Below are 17,805 nucleotides of genomic sequence, written 5' to 3'. Positions count from 1 at the left end.
CGACCACCATCTCCCTGTTTTGCACAGCTGCCTTATTGTCCTTCATGCCTACACCCCCAATACTGCCCCGCCCCCCCCCTTTCCCTGTCTCCGCTCACTTTGCTCAGATCCTGGGCCGTTGGCTTTGTTTGCTCACCCTATGCAGCTGCCCTTGGGCGCACGGGGCGTATGCTGTTGGAACTTCCCTCTGCACCCTGCTGTGGTCCCACATTGGCCCAGGGCCACCAAACCATAACTGCCAACACCCCCCACCCCATCTCCACCCAATGTGCTTGCAAACTATTGCACGTTCCTCTCAGCCCCTTGGCTCTTGGCGCCCTTCCTGCCACTTGGCTGGGTTTATTTCTCCTGCTTTTGTGCACTCCCAGTGATTTATACATGCCCAGGTCTTCCTTACCCACTCATTTCATAATATTTATTTTATTCTGTATGTATCTTTAAGACCCTCCTCCTCCTTGTGCACATTATCAGTGTTAAGAACACAAAAATCCTCTACTAGCACGTGCATTATTTCCAGCTCTTTCCTCCTTTGAAATTGCTACAAATGCAAAACCTTTAAGAAATCCCTCACCCTTAACTCCTCTGTCCAGTTTGCTGGAGTTAGAGGGATTGCGAGCATCCCTGACCTTGAAGGCTTCCCGGGTGGCTCTTTCTGCGAGGCCACCAAGATGTATCAGGGAGTTAGAACTCCCTCTGGTGGCCGTATCGTCGGATGTGTGTTCATTCTGGACTGAACATGGTGTTCAGGTCTAACAGTCCTTTGGAGTTCTTTTTAAATTTAACGTTCTGATTTTTAAAATTAACTCAGATCTTTGCTTTAACAGGTATTTAAGTCCCTCTCGGATCATGACACATGGAGGAGAAAGAATTTTACTTTAAGCCATTCCTACTTTTTTACATGGTTGGTTTTAAAGTAAACAATAAGTAGCATTAACTTTATTTCCCCCTTTTTCTCTTCCTTTCTCTGCCCAAGAACTTCCTAAGCTTGTCATATCATTAAAATAAAATGTCGCAGATTGCAAAAGAATAAGTAACTGACACTGGGAAGAAATGAAATTCTTCAGATGAGGGGTACTGTGTTCCAGTATGGAACAGGTAACATTCACAGTCAAAATGAATTATACTGTGTTTTTAGCCTCACCCTTGGATGGATCAGAACTTAAGCACTCTGTTTCGTTAAGAAAGGGATTTCCAGGCTGACATGTTTAATATAGAAAAATAATCATTATAAACAGTACCTCTTTCCATGCTAATTATGGGAAACAGGTATTGATCATCTCAAAAATATTTGTATTTGGCTCTGGAGTTAAAAAAGATCCTTTACCTGTAATTGTGAAGTGGTTGAGAAGTCTTTACCACTACAGAGAAGTTCATGGAGAAATTCATGACCTGAAGAACTAGATTCAGAAAAGACGAGAGGTTTATTTAAATAAAAAGCCTTTTTTTCTCCAGGCACCTGGGTGGCTCAGTGGTTGAGTGCCTGCCTTCTGCTCAGGTTGTGATCCTGGGGTCCTGGGATCGAGTCCCGCATCGGGCTCCCTGCAGGGAGCCTGCTCCTCCCTCTGCCTGCATCTCTGCGTCTTTCATGAGTAAATAAGTAAGAAAATACTTTTAAAGCCTTTTTTACTTCCCTGTAGCTAGATTGCTAATGATGCACATAGATAGCATTACTTTTCAGACTGATAACCTTCCAAAAACAGTAGCAACACTTAAAAATATTTAAGTGCCAGATTGGCTAATTTTCTCCCAGGTGTGCTTGAGGGTTTGGTTTTTGTTTTGATGCAGTTCTGTTGGGTGTCCGCGAAGGGGTCCTGAAGCTGTCGGGGCAGTCTGCCGAGGGGGTATGTAACAGCAAAGGACTGACTTAAACAGCGTCGGGGTGGTTCAAACACCCACCGAAGAAAATGGCCTAGGTCATTTATCTGCTCGTGTCACAATCCTGTTCTTCTCTCCCTTTGCCATTTCTTGGGGTTTGCAAATGCTGCCAAAAAGCAAAAACCAGAGGAAAGCCACGAACGCTTTCTGTGGAACAGTAAAACTGGGAGCCGCCAGGGAGAAAAATGAGGGAGACGAGTGTTGGTTTGAGCAGATATTAAAATAGTTCATTTTCTTTTCAGTTGAAGGCCGAGGTGCATTGTCCGACTGTTTTCCTGAGATAATGTTTTCGTGTGACAGCCCCTGCTAATGCTAAAACCGTAGAACCGTAGATAAATGCAAGGTCCTACAGTTTTCTCAAGGCACCTCCCCTGAATAACATGCCAGCTGCCAAAGCAGGCAGGTGAATAAACCAAGAGACCCGAACCATCTCAAGTGAGAAGATGCTGTTGAAGTGGCAGGGTACCTCTGCACCCCCTTGTTGGGTGGAGAACCTGAGAAACCTGATGACGCCCCCCCCCCCCGGGTTGCAGAGAGAGGGCTGGTAGGGTGGAGGGTGTTGGCCACTGTCATCACAGAGGACACTTGGGTCACCGCGGCTCCACCCTCAGGCAGCTTTCCCCAAGCCTTGCTCTAACCACACTGTGTCATCTTGGGCATTTGTGTAGAATCTGAGCCTTGACGTGCAGGGTAGACGACACAGAGAGGGTCCCTAGTAACAGTGAGGCGTGGCAAAAGAAGCGTTGCTGAGCCCGATGAGGTTAGAAATACTACCAGGGCCTAAACTTGGGTTGCAGCCTTAAGGACGTACATACTGAAGACGACAGTTTGAGTGTCCATTGGAGAGAGATGGATCGCGTTCCTGCTCTTCCCTGACAAGGAAGCCCAGCTGTGCTCCGGGGCAGCATATCCTAAATTGTTTCCCGGGTTAATAATGAGAAAGGTCGATGCGAGTGTTTTGGTTTACTTTCATATTTGCATGTTGGGGCACCTGGGTGGCTCAGGGGTTGAGCGCCTGCCTTCGGCTCAGGGTGTGATCCCTGGGTCCTGGGGTCGAGTCCCGCATGGGGCTCTCTGCGCGGAGCCTGCTTCTCTGCCTGTGTCTCTGCCTCTCTCTGTCTCTCGTGAATAAATAAATAAAATCTTTAAAAAAAAATGCATGTTGACGACAGCTGGAAAAAGCTGCACGTTTGTTGTGGAACCTCAGCAGCCCTGTAAGAAGCAGGGGTAAAAGCCCCTCTTGCTTGGCCTTCTGCCCCGGACCTGCTGTGACAGGCGCTCTGAGCACAGGCCCCCAGATCTTTTGCATGTGCACTTTGTGTGTGTGTGTGTGTTGAGGGGAAGGCACAACAATGACATCATACGACTGTAATGGCATTAGACTCCATGGTACCCGTAGAAAGCACTCCAGGTGCCCTGTGGAGCTCGGTCTGCCTCCTCTCTGTGGCCAGGGGAGGTTGGGGAGTGTGGAAAAGCTGCTGTGATGAGGGGCGCATCACCCTCCTGCAGGCCCAGAGTGGACAGGACTTGGAGAATGGCCTCCTGGATCATTGGGCCCGAGGTGACCTTGGTGGCCCTCCTGGCCGCAGCTCAACACGTGCTGCTCTGTGCCTTGATTTTTTTTTTTTTTCAGATGTTGTTTTAGCTCCTTAGTGGTCCAGGCCCTGTAGAGGGAACTTAGGGTCCCTGTCTGCTCAGAGTTTATAATCCTTCATCCCCCTTCATCTTCTGCATCTTTGGCCAACTGCAGAGGAAGCTACTTTGTTTTTTGTTTTGTTTGTTTTGTTTTTTAATAAATTAATTTTTATTGGTGTTCAATTTACCAACATACAGAATAACACCAGTGCTCATCCCGTCAAGTGTCCCCCTCAGTGCCCGTCACCCATTCACCCCCACCCCCCGCCCTCCTCCCCTTCCACCACCCCTAGTTCGTTTCCCAGAGTTACGAGTCTTTATGTTCTGTCTCCCTTTCTGATATTTCCCACACATTTCTTCTCCCTTCCCTTATATTCCCTTTCACTATTATTCATATTCCCCAAATGAATGAGAACATACACTGTTTGTCCTTCTCTGATTGACTTACTTCACTCAGCATAAGAGGAAGCTACTTTGAAAGGTTCTTCTCCTCTGACCCCGACCCCATATCCTACCTCATTTTCTGATCCCATCTCCCACCCCTCCCTATGCCGTCCCCACCCTGGGCCCCCCTGCTCTGGGAGCCCTGGCTGGAGGATGCTTACTCCCGTGACCTGGTGTGCTACTAGTTACAAATAAGCTCCCCAGGGAGGTTGCCTGTCCTGGGCTAGGCACCTTCGGGGTGCACATTGGCCCGGACAGTGTGCTTTGCTGGGACCCAGCACGCCCCATCTGCAGCATACTGCAGCACCCTCTCCAGGCCTGTGGGTCTGACCACAGCTTCTGCAGGGCCCTCCTGGCTGAGAGCTCTTCTTCTAGCATCTTATTCACGGGACTGAACATTCACTTAGAGTCTCTGTGCTGCACTTGTGGGCCTATTCCCTACAGCAGGCACTTGTGGGTATTATTTAAGATTGCTTTTTTGATTTTGAATTCCCTCAGTTTTACACTGACTCATTTAAGTTTGCAAAAACATTTTTTTAACCTAGAAAAGTTTCTTTGAAAAAATTTTTACCCCTACACTTTTCTTTTTTTGGGGAGAGAAGGGGTAGGGAGGAGCAGAAGGAGAGAGAGAATCCAAAGCAGTCTCTGCACTCAGCATGGAGCCTGACATGGGGCTCGATCTCATGACCCTGAGATCATGGCCTGAGCCAAAACTAAGACGCTTAAGTGACTGCGCCACCCAGGCACTCCTACCCACAGTCCTTTTTATTCACGTCGACTTCTGATGTCAAAGGAGTTCCAAGTTCATTTCTAGAAATTAGTTATAAAAGCAGCAACAACTGTCTAAAGGAGGTGGGCTTGTGCTTTGTGGGCTTCAGGATTGCCTATGTTGGTAGGAGGGGCTTCCAAATGGAAGGTTGATGTGTCCGGTTGCCTCAGGAGCTGCCATATTGAGGAGTTGCCTCTCACGAGCAGGTAGTCCTCAAGTTTCATGGCAGTCTCCCCTTCTCGCAGGGCTTTTCTGCTCTTGGCTTCTCACCAGAAACTGCCTGAGATGGCTTTGAATATGGAGCTGAGGCAAGGCGTTGTCTCAAGAGGAGGACGTGTTGCCAGGGTAATCTCAGGGGCTTGCTAGGTCCAAGAAGGAGCTTGGGTGGTAGCTCAAGAAGTTTCCAAGGAGACCTGGGTCAGTTTTTAAAGTTTCTCTAAAGGTGTAGCACGTAGTGTATTCTAGAAATATTTTTCATGGAGTCTTGCTTTTTGAGTCCAAAAAGGTATTCTTTTGCTAAGCCCTGCCCACCCTTTTCCCAAAGCAGCATGGCCACCGTGCCAGGGAGACAGGGTTAGGTGCCACGGTTGCTTATGGATTATTCAGCACCAGTGATGCCAATCAGTGATGATGCTTAAGGATGGCCTTGTTCTCAAGGTACCTGTTTTAGAGCCCATTGTGGGGATGCAGTTCAGCAAGGAGCACGAGTTTTGCTAGTTGCCACTGGAAAGGTAGGGAGGCCTTGACTGCCAGGACCCGGTTGTGAGATGACCCACATCTGTGGCCTGGATGAGGCTTGCTTCCCTGTGAGTTTCTGCTGCTGAACTCAGAGTGAGCAGGGTCTCTGGAACCACATTTCAAAAGGACTAGTACTTTTCCACAGTAAACATGTTATAAGTAACAATGTCCAGGACAGTTGACTGGCTCAGTTGGAGGAGCATGTACTTGTTGATCCTAGGAGTTGTGAGTTCGAGCTCCATAATGGGTGTAGTTACTTAAAAGCAAAAACAAAACCTTAAATTTTATTTTAGTTTTTGAAGATTTTATTTAAAATAAATAAATAATTCTCTCTCATTCATGAGAGACGCAGAGAGAGAGAGAGAGAGAGAGAGAGAGAGAGCGCGAGATTGAGGCAGAGGCATAGGCAGAGGGAGAAGCAGGCTCCCTGTGGGAAGCCCGATGTGGGACTCCATCCCAGCACTCTGGGTTCAGGACTTGAGCCAAAGGCAGGCCCTCAACCACTGAACCACCCAGGTGCCCAGAAACTTAAATTTTAAACTAACAATGTTCACAAACCTCAAGATTTTTTTTTGGAATGCGTTTACAGTCTCCTCTCATCTCACTTAAAAAATGAGAGAAGGGATAAATGACCAGAATGATGAATTTGTCTAAAAAAAATGTATGCATGGCAAAAACATGTCATGAAGTTAAAAAAGGGGTAAACTGGAGAAACATAATGCCAGTTTCTATCACAGAGAAAGAGCTAATTTCCTTAATACATAAGGAATGTATCAATAAAAAGCCAGTAACCTAAACTGAAAAATTATCAGAAGGTACAAGCAGTTCAGAGAGAGGGGAATACCAGTGACAGCTGAGCATGGCGATAGTCTCACCAGTAAGTAAAGAAATAGCGACTTAAAAACCCAATAAAATACCATTTTCAAAGATCATGTTGCCAAAAATGAAAGTTTTATCAGCGCAAGCTAGAGAATAAATACTGTAATAACATGTATGGCAATAGATGGAAACACACCTGTGTGGTGAGCACCGGGGAGTGCTGCTGGGTAGAGATGCCGAATCACCGTATTATCCACCTGAAACTAACATAACACCGTGTGTCAATTACACTTCAATTAAAAATTTTTTTCTAATTATTTATTTTTATTTTTTGACATTAAAACTAGTAAGTCAGATTTATTTATTTATTTATTTATTTATTTATTTATTTATTTATTTATTTATTTATTTATATTGGAGTTCAATTTACCAACATACGACGTATCACCCAGTGCTCATCCCGTCAAGTGCTCAATTAAAAAAATTTAATAGCATAATGTGTTGACAGGAGTGTGAGGAAATTGGCAGCTTTAAACTCTTGGAGGACAAGTAAGTGGTGGAGCTTCTAGCAATTTGGGAATACTTCTCAAAGTGACCAATGCCTGTTAATCTGTCCATTTGTCCAACAGGTGACACGTGTACATGTGTGAAGTGAAAGGTATGCAAACTAGGCGTTCCCTCCTGAGGCGGGCATAAAAGATGAAGCTTTTCCCCATAAGTGTTCCTTACCCCAGCGGGATTCTGTGCTGGGGCTACGGCATTGCTTCTGCTCCCCCACCTTCCCTCTCCCCTTGGCTGCTTTTTCTGCTGGTTTTATTTTCAGCTGGGTTTTCTCTTTTGGATGGCAGCCCTGGGTTTTCATTCCCAGCGGAGAGAAGGAGGCCCCAGCAAAGTTTGGGGCTTGCCTTTTGTTGGGTTCCCCCCCTTACCTGTGAGCAGAGGAATGGAATGTTCTATATGTTGACCTAGAGCTGAGTAACTCTTTCAGTTTTATTAAAAGACAGGCTCCAGCTCTATGATTCGCGGCCCCTCCCGTCTTCCTTCCTACTTTACGTTCCCCAGCGCATCTTTGCCCCGTGTTACTGTGTTCTTGCCTTTTTACAAATGAAGCAGTGGAGTCTGAGACTTACTGCAATTTTGAGATACTGTGGTTTCGTGTGTTACTATCAGATGATAGTCATCATGTCAGCCTTAGGAGGCAGACATTGTTTGCATTTTGTAGATGAGAAACACTGTGGATCAGAAAGGTGAAGCACTTTGTCTGAAGTCACAGAGCAGGTAAGTGGCAGAGCTGGAACTGGACCCAAGTCGTGGGCAGAGACTCGGTGCTTCACAGGCAGTGAAGCACCTGTGGTGCCCTGGCCTGGCTTTCTGACACGCTCATCTTAGAGCATTGGCTTTCTGCACTCATTCCCTGGAAAAGTTGCTCAGCCAGATTGGGGAGTGAAGCTTCTGGGCAAAAATCAGCAGGTAGAGATGCAGAAGTGGTGGGTACCAGAGAGGAAGGCTTAGGAAGGGAAGGTCTGTCCTAGGGTTCTTATAAATCAGAAGAGTTAGAAGAAATTCAAAATTTAAAAACTTTGTGATTAAGATTTGAGTTCAGTACCCTTCATTACAGATGAACATGTCGCACAATATTTTTCGAAGTAGATGAATGCATGGAAAGTGGGACCACTTTTGTTTTCCTTCCCACGTGTCATGAGATTTTTGTTCTCTTACGTACATTCTAAGATTAATTATGAGAATCAAACTGCCAGACACTTAAGATAGAAATGTATGGTAGTGATATTCAGAGATGATTAAATGCTATTTCCTCTTCTCATGTAAAAAAAAAAAACAAAACAGACTGAACTTTATGTTCTGGAATCCAGCATGGATTAACAAATCCGAAACCGCCGCTCTCTGCCCCTCAACATGTGATTCATCTGTCTTTGGTCTGCTCTCATGGCAGAGAGAGTATGAAGGGGCCGCTGCCTGGGGCAGTCACACCTTCCAGAGGGCCTGCTTTATCTCTTGGGTGCATCTTTGCGACCCCCACTTAACCCAGAGAGAGCAACAGAGTAGGGATTTTCAGAAGTCTTCTGAGGGATAGAAGAAGGGCGATTGGTGATGAGCTAGTTGGTGTTCAGAATAGAAAGAGTGGGGCAAAGAGGCATTTGCTGAGGGCATATGGTCTAGCCAGAGCCATGCCCCGCATCCAGGGTTCAGGCTGACCCACGGGGCGTGTGCAGTGTCTCTTCTGTCATCAGGCAGGTCGTCACTGACCCACTGGGAGAAAACATGTAAGTCGAAGCGTTCATCTAGGATGTTAGGGCTCAGAGCCCCTGGAACCAGCCTGCCTGTACATTAGAATCACACTGGGGACTCGGAGTTGCAGAAAGAGGCCGGCTTAGGGCTTGAGCCTCCTGACTGTGGCCTGGTTTCTGTTCCAGGCACCCAGGGGACTCATCAAATCTAGCCCCAGCCCTGTCCCCAGGTGGGGTTGCTCAGTCCCTCTGTCTTCTCTTGACCTTCCAGCCACATCACACTTCTGGGCAGGGGTGCTGGACCAGCCTACTGGCCTCCAACACTTGATTTGGAATAATGGAAGTTGAGTTAACACATACTTGGATTAGACAGTGGATAATAATCTATATTATTATACAACTAACCCATAGTTGTTATTAATCTCTGCTTATTGTTAGCGTTGCACAGGGCTTCATTCATTGGCTTCCTAATGCAAACAGTTGTGCACAGTCTAATATCCTCCCTGCCAGTCTGTGTGGCCAGATAGATAGAAGCCAGGAGTTATTTCTCTGCATTGCTCTCCTGCATCTGAAACCAAGCCTTGACCTTCTCTCCCAGGCCCTTTGTCATACAGCAGGGATGGGAACAAAAGACTTGTATTTCACCTGCCCAGGGCACCAGGCACAGCAAAGGAAGCCCTCCCCAGGCTTTGCAGTTCCCCAGCAGCTCAGCTCAGAAAGCCTTTATCCTCTTCTGATATTTACTCAACACCTGACACCTCCTGGGAATCTTTAAAATTGTTCTTGAAAGAAACCATTCTGCTGCAAGTACCTATTTTTAGACTTTGTAAAGCTTTTCTGTCTGCCTAGCCTGCTGTTTGAAAGGCACCAGGATCTTTTGTCTTTAAAAGTTCAGCACCCTTGGGCTAGTTCTCCACCTGAGCCCCCCATCACCCCCCAACCCTGGAATGCTCTGGGGGTAGATCTCTTCACTCTGACCAAAACCAAAAACCACAGGTTTGACCTTTACACCAGAGTGGTTGAAATTACACAACTGGCCGGGGGGTGGGTGGGGGGGAGGGGGGGGTAAGAAGCTACTTCTAAGCAGTGAACCTTGGATTAAAGTGAGTATGAATTGGTAGGTCTTGGAACTCTCCATCTGCCCTGGACACCTTTCACCTGTCAGCTGATCTGGTTTGAGTTCTGGACCTGACAGTTGACCAGCCGGGTTCAGCCCAGGTACACCTGATGGTTACTAGCTTACGATGGCAGCAGCTCTCAGGTCCTGGCACAAGCTATGTAAAATGCGATTAAGACGTTAATGTGGGCCCTGAGCACATTCTGGTCAGCCCTGGGCTAATCTTTGGCCAGAAGTGTTTTTTTTTTTTTACATGACCCCATAGGTTGTAACCGTAATGGCAGTGATGATTCAGAATGAAGCCCACAGTCCAGGGGCAGTGGTAGGGGTAGTTTCAGGTCTTCTCTTGGCCTTTTCCTGTTTCCCACCTTTGTCCTGTTCTTGTTCTCTCCTTCCCTGGCTTCATGTGGGCCACACGAGAACTGGAGCGTCTTTAACTTCATAGTGTGCACTAAAGCTTCAGGAGGGGACTGTTAGCCTTCTGTGACCCTCTCAAGTGATCTCAAGGAGATCTTAAAAACAAGAAGAACCAGAAAAGCAGCTAAGCAGAGGCATGCAGGCAATATTTTGGAACAATCAGATAATGATGGAAATGTATTAAGATGACCATGTCTGTGCGGAGATCAGTAAACTCTAATTTTTACAACCAGATTATACCTTGTGGCATGCAAATATTTGGAGAATGGCGTGCAAGCACGTATACCTCTTTACCCCTTTTGCAGGTAGAATTCCCTGTGAAGCCAGAGAGCTACGTTCTTGTGTCACAATGTCCAAGAATGAATCTCACGGACAAAAAGGAGTGAATAAAGTGATAGAAGTTTATTAAGCAAGGATACAGAATAAAACTCTCAGGAGCAAGAGGGATCCTGACAGGGTTGCCACCGGGGGCTTGTAGGATTGGTCTTTTTTTTTTTTTTTTTTAAGATTTTATTTATTCATGAGAGACACAGAGAGGCAGAGACACAGGCAGAGGGAGAAGCAGGCTCCATGCAGGGAGCCTGATGTGGGACTCCATCCCGTGATTCCAGGATCTTGGTCTTTTATTGAAAGCCAACCAGGGAAACTAAATCCTTTTAAGATCTCTGTTAGATATCACCATTGAGTTAAGGACTAGTGATAACACCTTCAATGGCTTCCTACTTAGGGTCCGGTAATTCTTTTTGGTCACATGTGGCTGTAATAACAAGACCCTACCTCTGGCACTTAGGACAGAATGGTCTGGTTTGCTTCTTTATCTCTGGTTTCCTTTCACCTCCACATTTTTGGGATTTTTGTGAGCCTGATTCCCTGGCCCCCTATCTAGCCCCACCTGTCCCTTACTCACCTGTAGCTGACAGGCTCTGGAGCTAATCATCAGGGCAGCCTGAAAGATACTGAAAGCCTGGGCCACAGTCCTCAGGAAGACCATGAATAAAGTGTTTATTAACCTACTTTGAGGTTGCCTTTCTTTTGGCCCACAGTAGGACTTCCCAAATAAATGTTTGAGTCATGCTATTAAAGTAGATAAATTGAATATTTCCTATGGAATTCTCTTAAGAATTAAAACTCTGAAAAACCAACCAAGTGTTCCTTTAGGCACAGTTTTACTAAAATTTGGGAAAAAGAAGAACATACATACATACATACATAGAAGAGCTTGGAATGGGCTCACCATAAAAAAATTAACACCTATCGGGGGTAGGAATACCAATTATTTTTGTTTTTTATATTTTCTAAATTTTCTTAAGTATCTTATTGAATGATATTGATATATTGAAAGAAAATTGTATGTCCCTGATGATCTACCTAACCTACTTCAGAAGACTCCCCTCCTAAGGAAATAGCTCGGAATGTATTATGTCTGTATATCCTAAGGATATATGTATATGTTACACACATATGCATAATATATGTTTTATACAATATTTATATTTTACATATACATCCAGAGGATGTAGCCGTCGGAGCAAGAATGTCCCGTCACTTTCAAGGTCCTGCTAGCCAGACTAAAAGTCAGATTGACATAAGACAGAGTAACGAGAGAATATCAACTTTAGTAGGGTAAGTAAGGGGAATTCACACAGACAGGGAAATCCCAACGACAAGCACAGGGAGGTGTATGTGTCATTCTGAACTAAGGAGAAGGGGGTGGGGGCGAGGGGTCTGGGCTTCCAAGGGAAGGACTGTAGTTCACAAGGAGATGAAAAAGAGTCAGTGTTTGGTCGCTCAGAGACAATGGGACACAGAGGACTTGATCAAAGAGGCCTTGCTAGGTTAGGTTCCTCTTTGTCCACCAACCCCAACCCAGTTCATAGAATACTGTTATCTATGTTGATCACTGTTCCTGGAGCAGGCCCCTCTAACTCCTTTTTAGGTAGTTGCGGGGGAGTTAAATAGCTTGTCCTGAATCTACAGGGTTTGATCGCTTTTTAACTCAAAATAATCATCATGTCAAAGTGGTGTATTTGGGTGCTGCATGCCCTTGGTCCCTACAAAGCATTGTTTATCATAATGACGGTTAAAACAATCTAAAACAGTTGAATTGTAGTAGAGCTCTAAAACAGAATAGTATGAAGCTGTTAAAAATGATGTAGGTATGTGATGACATGGAAACATAGCCAATGAAAAAGTAAGTTACAGATGGATCTGTATAATTTGAACCCATCTTTCTATAGGAAACCTACACATAAACAGAAATATAGACGATCTGAAAGGGTAGTAATGTGCTAACGTGTTAATAATCCTAGAGAAGGGGATTCCTGGGTTTCCTTCACCTGTGTGTGTGTGTGTGTGTGTGTATAATTCTCCTGTAAGGAATCTACATTGCCTTGGTAAAGATCGGAAAAGCTTCAGTTTTAGAAAAATAAAATTACTTCTTTAGTGAGTGAGCACCTGTGATTTGAACCTCATGATTGACCTTTTACCTCTGTTGTTTAAATCCATCTTCTTGCACCTTCAAGAGAACTAAAGCAGTGATTAAAAGAGCTTAAAATGACAAACTCAGTTGCTGAGTGGAGTACTGATAATTATAATGGCTGAGATTTTTAGTTGACATTTGATACAATGGATACTTTTTTCTTTACTGGTAAGTTTGGATTTTTTTAAAAGATTTTATTTATTCATGAGAGACACAGAGAGAGGCAGAGACATAGGCAGAGGGAGAAGCAGGCTCCCCGAGAGGAGTCAGATGCAGGACTTGATCCTAGGACCCCGGGAATCGCAACCTGAGCCAAAGGCAGATGCTCACCCATGGAGCCACCCAGGTGCCCAGTATATTTGTGTTTTTATAGCAGAAGGTGCAGTGTTTACAACACTTTATTGAAGATTAGAAGCTTGATCTTTGTAATGGGAAGCTACATAATGAAGCCTGTTCAGAATGGTGCTGAAGTAAGTGAAGCTCTGAGCCCAGAGGCCCAGCGATGGTGGCCGCAATTTCAGAGTTCAGAAGCTGTTTCTCTGTTTGGGTTTTGCAGCTGACTTCCCTGGGCTGAGGCCGTGAGAAGACTGGCTCCGGGATAATTGGCAAATTACTAAGGAAGACATTGCCCTTACTCTGTAGCATAAAGTGTTACTGGTGAGATGGACTCTTTAGAAAACCATTACATTAATGTAGAATGTGGTGTATGAGCTAAATCCTAAATTGTGTGCACAGATGATACATATTGAAGGCATCAGGCAAATAAGACCCAGATGGCCAGCCCTTCCATCCCGGAAGCCCCAGTGCCAGCATGGTACTCCGCACATGGCAGCAGCTTGATAAGTGCTTGCTGAATGAGATAGCATTGGAGCTGGATTTCCAAGCCTGGGTTCCTAGATGAGCCTGGATCATGAAACCGCAGGACAAGGGACTGTGTGCCTTACATACGAGCATTCTGGGATCAAGAGATTAAATATGTGCTCAGGATCACAAATGATTCCCAGTCTTCAGCACCATTGACTATGCGTAGGGTGCCCATTGATTGAGTAGCGCGAGGAGAAGGTGGCGGGCAGATTCCTCTACGACTCTTGCTGATTTCAGGAAGGGTAAGATGTTAAGTTGCCTTAAATCAAGCAGAGAAGGTAGTTCATGGCATCATCAGGGTTAGTTTGCGGGTCTCCTGACTCCTGGCTCATCCAGGCTAGAGATTGTACCGCTCACCGTCATGGTCTTCACTGGGCTGCCTCGACACGCTCCGGTTCCTTCGTTTCCTGCCTAGCCCGACGCCTGTGTCGCTGCTTTTTCCTGGGTTGGTTGGTGGGAGTGCAGCCCACAGGCCCTTGCTTCAGTCTTTCCGTGGAACTTCCTGTCTATTCGTGTCCACGGTGATGTGCTGGGAGCCAGAGAACACAAGAGTTTCGGGCCTCCAGGAATTCGTCATCAGCTGCTAATCTGAGCTCAGCGTGGCCCTTGAAAATAGGCCATAGATTTCCAGACATTTAAGAAGGGGGGAACGTGTTAATGCATGGAGTTGTCTTTCTGCCTGCTTGCTTAAGTTCTGATTGTTTTAAAGAATCAATATTTAAGTTGGATATTGTCCTGTTCCAGCATAACACAGCAGCCTGTAGGGCCCCACGGTGTGCTTGTGATCGCCACCGAGGTTCCTAAAGTGGCTGAAAAGAGAGCACGGCCAGTGTAATGGGTGGTGGAGGACTGTATGCGGACTGTATTTCTTAACAAAAGCTATTTTATCCTTTTTTCCAGTTTATATACATGGAGACACTTAGGAGAGAACTAATTGTAATACTGGCGAGCTATTTTATGTACGAGAGTATATAAAAATATACATTTGATTGGCAGACAATGAAAGCCACCTCTTGAATTAATCTGGTACAGGCATATCTGCTTTGCTGGGCTTTACAGATCCTGCTTTTGAACACAAAGAGGAGGTTTGTAGCAACCCTGTATCAAGCCAATCTGTTGGTGCCATTTTTCCAACAGCATTGGTCACTGTGTGTCTCCGTGTCACATTTTAGTGATTCTCCCAATATCTCAGATGTATTCATTATTATATTTGTTATGGTGACCTGTGATCCATGGTTACAACTCACTGAAAGCTCAGGTGATGTGGTTAGTGCTTTTTAGCAATAAAGTATTTGTAAATTAAGGTATTTGCATTTTTTTAAAGACCTAATGCTATTGCACACGTAGTATAGTCTGGTGTAAACATAACTTTTATATGTACTGGGAAACCAAAAAATTCATTTGACTCACACTATTTTGATACTTGCTTTACTGGGGTGGTCTGGAACTGAACCTGAAATGTCTCCAAGGTATGCCTATAGAAAATAAAGCTAAATTTTGGTCAGGTACTTAATGTTTTAATTGTTGCAGGTAACCTCTAGAGGTAATGTAGGTAAAAGAAAGGCCATTTTACGGGGTATAAAGTCCTGAGAAATCCTATCTGCATTTGTAAGTAAAGGGGACGTCTTCTTTTATATTCCAAGCAGCTGCTGCTACTATATGAAGAAAGATGTGACCAGCTGTGGCACAGCTGGTCACCCAGGCCTTTTACAGCTGCCTATAAAACCCATATGTACTGTCTTTTCCGGTACTTAGAAATCCCTTCTGTTGTTGTAGAGCCTATCTATCCCATACCTCCTTAAATATGAATTTTTCTTTTCCGTGGTCCTCACTTCTCTGGCATATTTTCCCTGAGGTTGTCACCTGCTTTTGAAAGCCCCCTGGACCTAAATATATTCACCAGGGATGGATGAAGTCTTTGCAGGAGTGAAGTGGGTAGGAACATTTTTTTTTTTTTCAAACATTACCTGATGGGCCGCTCTTTGTGACCTGATTTCCAGCACATTCTGTCCTCCAGCCGCACAGAGCAACTCCCCTGAACCCATCTAAGTGTTACTCACTGGCCAGGGCTTTGCTCAAAGGTAGCCTGTTCTTCGTTATGTCCTGGGTCTTCAGCTGGTCTCTTTCCTTGGTAGCGATGCCTGCTTGTATCTTCCAGTTGGCTCTTGGCTGTTGTGTTTTATACCGGCTCTTTGCTCCTGTTTTCTCTGTCTTGGGGATGTCATTCTTTGTAACCCAAATTACCAGGTGTTGGATTGGAGACAGAAGAGATAGGGACGAACAGAACTTTATCCTCCCCCTTGTAATTAGTAGCCTGATCAAAAGTCTATGGAAAAGAAGGAGGGTGGGGGAAGAAGATGTGGGGAAGAAAAAAAAAGAGGGGTTGTCCTTGAGCAGCCAAACTCATTTTTCAGAAACTCCGTATAGCAGGAATTCCAGCAAGCCCCTTCTAGAAGGATGGGTTGACGATGGTGTGGGGCCCATGACTGCAATATGCAAGAGTCACCACCAGATGGTGATGACAGCTTCTTGGCCCCGGCGGGACTCTGGGACTCCCCCTCCCATCGAAGGTCTCTATAAGCCCAGCTCCGAAGAGGGTACTTGGGCCATTGTCATCCCTATGAGAGACTAGTATACTAACCAGCCCCTGAATTCATATGAAGAAATCATTGGCTTTGAAAAGGAAGTATTAAAGAAAAAGACTTCTGGCTCAGTTAAGTGCTTTTCTCCCCCCATCAACATTCTCGACTCTCAGAAGTGGGCATGTGAATGTTTTTACTCTCAGAAGTGGGCACGTGAATGTTTTTGGCCCTAAAGCGTGGAATGTTACAAGGAATTTGGGGTCAGAAACCTCCTCTAACTCTGGCTGCAAGTTGGTACACCTGCCAGGGTGTGGACTTTGGGGCCCCATGATCTAGCTTTTGCCCCTCGGATGCCAAAATGATTTTTACCTTGACCCCCCCCCAACCTGTTGGAGATGTTGGTTAGAATAGAGATTGGGAGAAACATCTGCTGTTGGATGTGTATGTGGATCAGCTTTTACATCAAGGGTTGGTAAAAGGGGTGATTAGTTGAGGACAGTATGATCAGAGCCACAAGCTTTTGGGAGGGTACGTGAATGTGGACGGGGCCACAGGCCCATGGACCGGGATCAGTTTCTCCCCGCAGGGATCTCATTCCTCACGTGCTCATTCCACATAGAGGAGGGCAACTGAGCAATTACTGAAAGACCAGTATCCAGAAGGATTTCTTCATTTCCTTGAGTGTCCTTCCTTTCAACAGCGACATGAATGTTTTAAGGGGAAATGCCATTGATTTTCAAAAAGGGACATTCTGTGTGCCTTGGGGTTCCTAAGGTCCCGGGGTCACCTCGGCCAGGCCAGATGTGTGCGTTTCTCATAGGCCGGCTGGCTGTCAGCCTTCCTGATGGGTGTTCTGCTGCGGGGGCAGCGTCATGGGACCGGGTCTTCTGTCTCTTGAAGCCACCGAGTTGGTCCTGTAGTCATTGGTTCTGCTGCCTCAGATGAGCGGCTTCCCCTCTTCCCCACATTTGAATTTGCTCCTGATTTGATCGAGGCGCAGGCATCAGCAGCAGCTTCCAGCCCAGACAGGCTCCAGCACAGCACCAGCCGGTAGGGCTCAGGGTGCCTGGGGTGGGTGGCTGTGCCCGGAGCCCCACCTGGGCGGTGGCCCCACCTGGGCTGTAGCGGCTGCGGAGCCCTCCCCTAGAAACACCTCCCGCCCAGGCTGCTGATCACCTGTCAACGGGGGGAGCAGCAGAGACCGGGATTTCTCCTCCCTGCTGCTGTTGTCAGGGGAAACAGACAACCATCTGCATCTACACCGGCCTCTCCCCGACTCTCTCCTCTTCCTGCCCAGAATCCGGTAAGTGCCACAAAGGGCTCCGCTTTCCCTGGTTAACGGCAGGAGAACGTTCTCTTTATAATGGATCTGTTAGCTTTGATCTAAATTATGTCAGAATTGGGGAATTATTTGATCTTTTTTTTTTCTCCTTTTGTGCCAATTCAACACGCTTGGCATGATTCAGAAACCAAAATTTGTACAGTGAAATATTTTAATTACGTGTTTAACCTGTGTCATCCTGGTTTGAGACCTGTTTTTTTTTCCCAATGCTCTGAAAAACTATTACAGATAGCGCTCTTCCGCCCCCCACACCCTTTTATGAATAAATTACTGCATTTGTCATCACTGTGTTCCTGAAATGTCAAAAATAGACACAGCGAAGGGATCTGTCGTGCAGAGTTCGGAAATTTGGTACAAAAACTCCAGGTGAAATGAGGATAGATATTTTATCTAAAATGTTTTCTTGTTAGACTTCATTGTTAAGTTTAATTTAAACGTAGCAAATGCTGTCAGGTCATGGTGGGACAGGCGTGCCTCT

The 17,805-nt window shown here is 45.7% G+C and overlaps 1 protein-coding gene across 7 annotated transcripts in view; it reads left to right on the top strand.

Annotated features, from left to right (window-relative positions):
• Window positions 1–17,805, top strand: part of LOC129514443 (E3 ubiquitin-protein ligase NEDD4-like) — a 336,683-nt gene that overhangs the window by 117,196 nt on the left and 201,682 nt on the right. The window contains exon 1 of one of the 7 annotated variants that reach the window (XM_055333014.1): window positions 17,265–17,288. The exons of the other annotated variants lie outside the window; for them this stretch is intronic. The gene's annotated coding sequence lies outside the window, so the exon portion shown is untranslated. Of the gene's footprint in view, window positions 1–17,264; window positions 17,289–17,805 lie in introns of those variants that run through there. 7 annotated transcript variants of the gene reach the window in all.

This window comes from Nyctereutes procyonoides, unplaced genomic scaffold, assembly GCF_905146905.1.
Source record: "Nyctereutes procyonoides isolate TBG_1078 unplaced genomic scaffold, NYPRO_anot_genome, whole genome shotgun sequence".
NCBI lineage: Eukaryota > Metazoa > Chordata > Mammalia > Carnivora > Canidae > Nyctereutes > Nyctereutes procyonoides.
The sequence above is the reverse complement of the archived record's forward strand: the minus strand, read 5'-3'. Positions and strand labels throughout refer to the sequence as shown.